Below are 6,000 nucleotides of genomic sequence, written 5' to 3' on the forward strand. Positions count from 1 at the left end.
CAGCTGCTGTGGAGCTCTCTCTGAAGGTGTGTGTGCTCTGGCTCCTGTGATGGTCGCCGTGAGGCCTCGGAGCGAGAGGAGCTTCATGAAAACACATAAATCACAAACGTCTCAGGACGAATCGAGCAGCTTCGCCACAGGCGGAGATTTGGATCCTCAATAAACTGGTAACCAGGAAAGTATGAGTGTGGTAACTTCTGTGGTAACTCGTACTTAACTCTTCCAATTCTGCCGGTGTTTGTGTTTTCACGTCCGACAAGATGGAATCTGTGGATATATGTAAAACGTTATTATTACCTTCGATCCTGTGCAGTTGTTGGTTTTCTGCTGCAAAGAAACTTAATTTTCTAAATATGATGGTTTCTATCTTAGATGGATTTGAACAGAACCGAGGATCCGTCGTCTCTGATCAGAGGGTTAGAAACTGTTAGAGGGTCAGGAGGAGAGAGAGAGAGAGAGAGAGAGAGAGAGAGAGAGAGAGAGAGAGAGAGAGAGAGAGAGAGAGAGAGAGAGAGAGAGAGAGAGAGAGAGAGAGGGGAGTGGTTTCTGCTTTGGACAGAAACAAACCTTTACTTTGCAGAACTGTTTCATCTCTTCATCCTCTTTCATTTCTACCCGTTCACACCTTCAGGATAAACATTGTAGAAAGTTTAATTCATTCCTCTTCAAACTTCTTTCTCCTCCGTTACCTCCAACTGCCTCCTGACACCAGACCAGTGTTTGGGACTTTGGCTGAGGCGGCTGCACAGACGTATATTTGGATCCTTCATCGTAAACGCTGTCAGTTGCAGTTAGTCTCGTTGATTCTGCTTATGCAGACGTGTAGGTGTTCGGCTGCAGCTTCATTTGAATGCACTCCCACGTGCTGCCGCCCTGAGCTGTTTATCCCCCCCCACCCCGTCCCCGTCCCCGTCCCCGTTCTAAACAGATCACGAAGGAGAAAAGTCTCCAGGAGACGCCTTCAATTCAATCAGGCTGATGTACAAGGTGGAGCTGAGTACCTGGAGGAGGAGGAAACGTTCGAGTCTCTGGAGGAACGAGAGAAACATGTGGAAGTAAGAACTGGTTTTCTACAGCTTGGATCTTTCAGTGGATTCTATTCTCTGTCCACCAGACCACAGCCGGGCTCGATGGTGTGTTCATGGTCAACTGGGCTCCTGCAATAAGAGTCGAATGAACGTCAAGGACCAAATCTGATAACTGGTTATTGTGTGATGTGATGTGAATGAATGAACTGAGGAATGAACCAATGAACCAATGAATATTGAATGTTCCAATACAGAGCTCGTTATCAGGGGAGATGCTGCTCCACTTTCACTCTCTCATCTAATGGAGAACGACTCGCTGTGTGTGTGCATGCATGAGTGGGTACGTGCGTGTTTCTGTGTGTGTGTGTGAGTGTGTGTGTGCATGCATGTATTAGTGAAAGGGAGGGAGAGGGAGATAGAGAGAGAGAGAGAGAGAGAGAGAGAGAGGAGGTGGGGGAGGTTGTGCTGAGCTCATCTCACCAGTAAGAATCAATTTGGTTGAGAAGAAAACGAGGTTACTTAGTTTGTAATCACACCAGCACCTATGGGACGGACGCATACACACTAACACACACACACACACACACACACACACACACACACACACACACACACACACACACACACACACACTCTCTCTCTCTTCAGGGATGCTAATGGCTGCACTGCTCACCTCTTCCTGTCTCTGAGCTGCGAGTTACTGACTTGTTTCTGATCCCGAGCAGAACAAATTCATAAACATGAATTTAACGCACAAATATCAACATGAGAATTCACTGTCACTGAACAAAAACTGAATAATGTAACATGAGGGTTCAACATGTGAACCTGTTACAGCAGCCTCATGGTGAGAGGATTTAAAAAGGTCATGTAGATGGAAATTAATACATGAACATCTCGTCTAAAGCTGCAGAATTGTTATATTCACATTAGATCCAACATATATAAATGAAATAAATGAAATTGCAAAATGTGTCTCACATTCCTCATGTTGTAAAACAATGAATTCAGTCTCAGCTGTCAATCATGAGGATTCAGCCTGTTTTTATTCATTATATAACTAAAAGGCCCAAACGTTCTGAAATTCCCTGAAGATCCATGAATTATTCAAATGGAAAATTTTGAAAATGTAAAAAAACTTAGTTTTAGACTCCTTTAGAGCTGGATCCTGTTTGTGATGCTGCAGCCGGCTCAGTGGTCGTTTTCCTCTGAGTCCAATTTTACATTTTCTCCAGACAATATATGAGCTGGATTTCCATTTCCTGAACCTGAACCTGCAGATATTCAAGATTCAAGATTCAAGAGTTTATTATCAAATGCACAACAATAACATTAAGCAGAAGCTGGCAATGAAAACAACATTACTGTTTGCTTTACTTTATATAATATCACATCGGATCGATTTAACAACTTTAACAATAAAACAAATTTAACATCAATATATTCGATTTTAAATCTCTCAAAATATATTGTAGTGCTAAAATATGTAGGCAAGTGAGTCAGGCATTAAAATCATTTAATTTGTCAGCGCCCTCTGATGGACAAAATATGTAATGTTTAAACTTTGTTACAATTTCTCATTATTTATTTTACCATTAAGCACACTGTGCAATGTTCATGTTATTTATCATACTCTCTCTATATAAGTCACGTCACTGCTACTGTTAGCAACATGCATCTTAATTATTAATAACAATATCATTTGATTTGAGCCTGTCATGATCCTGGTGAAGGAAATTCTAAATGTACCAGCAGCAGCAGAAGAATCAGTGTAAGAGGAAAATACTGCAAACATATGGACTGTACTATCAAAAACATAAAGAGCACAAAGATAAGCAGCAGGTCCTCTTTACTACATCTCTTTACTTTGCCTCACACCTGTGGAGTGTTGTCCTGCTGATGCACTGATGCAGATTCTTCCTCCACCTGATGAGCAGCAGCAGTGACAGTATTTCCTCCATCGCTCTCTCTCACACCTGCACAGCATCGAACCTGCAGCCGCTGTACACGTGCTTTGACTGTCGTTACATGATCACAGATTCAGTTCAGCTCTGATCAGTCACTGGAAAACTGGGCCCATGTGCACAGCCGTCATTTCAACACCTGCTATTTAAAGCAAATCCTTCAATCACTTCTCACTTGGAGCAGAAGAAGCTGCTTTTAGACTAATGTCCTCTTCGCCTCACAGTCACATCATTTATAAGTACAACCTGACAGCTTCTCATTATGTTTCCACCGGACCTTTGATTAACACTGACCCTGTAGAGCTCAGATGGAGCTGTGGAGGAATATTGTTCCAGGCAGAACGGACTCCGACAGGAAATCATCATCGTTGTGAAGTGAATTTTCCAGTTATAATAAAATGTGTCTTTAATCTCATCAGGAGATTAGTTTCTCTTCCAGTCCAGAAGCAGCCGGAGCCACAATCCTCTGCAGCCTCAGTGATGATCATGTGCTCAGTGTCGTCATGCACGTTCAGATTTTAGTTTCACTTGAATAAAACTTTAAAGCGACACCATGTGCAGCTTTCACTGAGCAACAGCACCCCCTGCAGCCACACGTGGAGATTTCACTTGTGTTCCTGAGCCGTCGAGTGGTTCTCATGTTATAACAGCTTCTGTTCAGACTCAGACTCGGCTCGAGTTGCATCATCAACATCATTAAAATATCTCTGGATGTTCTGCATCGTGTTCTCAGCCTCCGGACGAACGGATGAGACGTACACACATTAAATAAAATGATGTTTACAACAAGCTTCTTCATCGCGTGGATTTCTAACGTGACTCTCACATGAGCCGCTCCTTCTACTCCTCATCTCTCAGGGAGGAAACCGACCAGTGTCCTGAGGAAATGACTTGTGTTCTCTGGAAGACGTCCTCGTGCAGCTGAGTGAGCAACAGTGTGTTAGCTCCACAGGAATGTGATGGAAACAGAGGAATAACAGAGAAGAAGAGGAGGAAGGAGAGAGAGAGAGAGAGAGAGAGAGAGAGAAGGTTATGTAACACATATCTTTATGAGCTTTATAAAAGAGGAGCAGAGGAAAACGTCTATATCAGAACAATAGAAACAAAAGATATAGAATAACAGATACTTTTCAGAATCTATCAATAATTCAGACTTAAATAAAAAGCTTTCTTTAGTTTTAAGTTTCTTCTGTTTAAGTAACATTTATTTAGACATAAACATATCTAAATAAAATATATAAAAGATATAAAAAGTGAAGTAAAAAGTGAAATGCAAAATGCAACACTTCTCTGTGAGGATCAGTGAACATTTAACAAACAGGACGGAGAACAAGTGGATTTCACTGCAGCTGAATGTTTCACACATTTATCTGTGAATTCATGCTCATCATAATCTGAGAAAACTTTTAGAGCCAATAAACCTCCGTGTCTGGTGTGTGTGTGTGTGTTTGTGTGTTTGTGTGTGTGTGTGTCGCCCCACTGGAACCTAAACTGAGCTGCAGAAGAACATTTGGTCTCAGATGTAGAACTAATGGGCCCCAGGAGAGTGTATCCTTCAGCCTCAGGTCTGATGTGTTTCAGACTCATTCGAGTGGAACATCTATTTATTTGAGGATTTCCATCATTTATAAATGTGAATTATTCATTAATCCAAACAGGCAAAATATTTTAGTCCAGAAGTTTAGTTTAGTTTTATTTGTGATGAAATAGAATTTACAACAAGTTGTATAATAAATGATATTAGAGGCAGATTTACATGATTGAACAAAGAAGTGTGACCTTTGTAATTGTGATGTAACTGTTGCTCTCAGGGTTCGAGGCTGAAACCCACGAAGCACCTGCAGCAAACATCATTTAATATTGATCAGGAGCCGATGAAAAGCTGCTGGACGTCTTCATCAGGTTTTTATTATTCATGAGCCCTGATGTGGAGGCTGAGTTCACCTGGAGGTTCAGAGAGTTACACTGTTCCATTATACATACATACAGGGAGGTGAGGGTGAGGGTGCACGTGCACATGTATGATCTGTAAATTAAGATGGACGACGCGTCTTTACTTCTTCCAACTGTCCAGATATGAAGCCAAAATATTCCCAATCAAACGCGGCCATCTTGAATATTTGGAGTCGGAGTGATCACAGGATGGAGCTGAAGCTTTGCATCTTGCCCAAGGACACTTCGGCATGTGGAACAGGAAAGACATCATCAAACGGTGGATCTTCTGGTTAGAAGACGACCGCTCTTACCCCTGAGCCACAACCCCCCCCCCCCCCCCCCCCAAGCAAACAATTTACTTGATATTCATGTGACTTTTTAATTGGGCCCTAGTCCCATCCACTAACATGGAGGAGTCGGGACTTAAAACCTAAACTAAACCCAAACAAGACACTTTAGTCAAAGACTCAAAAGTAGAACTTCAGACCTCTGGAAGTTTCAAATGATTGTAAATCAAAACTAAAGCAATATTTTACATCCAATGTAAAAGTTAATGCAGTAAAAAGCTGAAATCAAATATGACCCCATGATATTTAAACTTTATAATATTTTAATACTGAAAATACAAGATACAAGTTTGGCTGTTGTTTATTTTCCCAGGCTTTCCTATCCTCTATCTCCATCTAGTGGAGGCAAACTGTAAGTACTCAACTAGGCATGAGCAAACTGGAATTATTGCAAATTCATCAGTTATATTTATTTTAAATATATAGTAGTTAGCCATTAAAATAAGCTGCATATAATAGTTAATATGTGCAGAGCAAAAGCAAAACTGTGTGACTGATCCCTGAGTCACAATCAGAGATGAAGCTCTTTCCTCTTTTCACCACATTGAGAAGACGGTTCAGGGTTCGATTCCTGAACCAACAGGACTAAGATCATTTGTGCCCACGAGCATTGAGCTTCTGAACAAACTGTGGAATAAAGACAATTGAACCTGTGTCCGAGGAAACTGAAGATTCAAACACGTGGAAACAGGCGAGAGTCAAACACATAAACCCAAAACCAGATCC

This window comes from Platichthys flesus, chromosome 6 (assembly GCF_949316205.1).
Source record: "Platichthys flesus chromosome 6, fPlaFle2.1, whole genome shotgun sequence".
Classification (NCBI taxonomy): Eukaryota; Metazoa; Chordata; class Actinopteri; order Pleuronectiformes; family Pleuronectidae; genus Platichthys; species Platichthys flesus.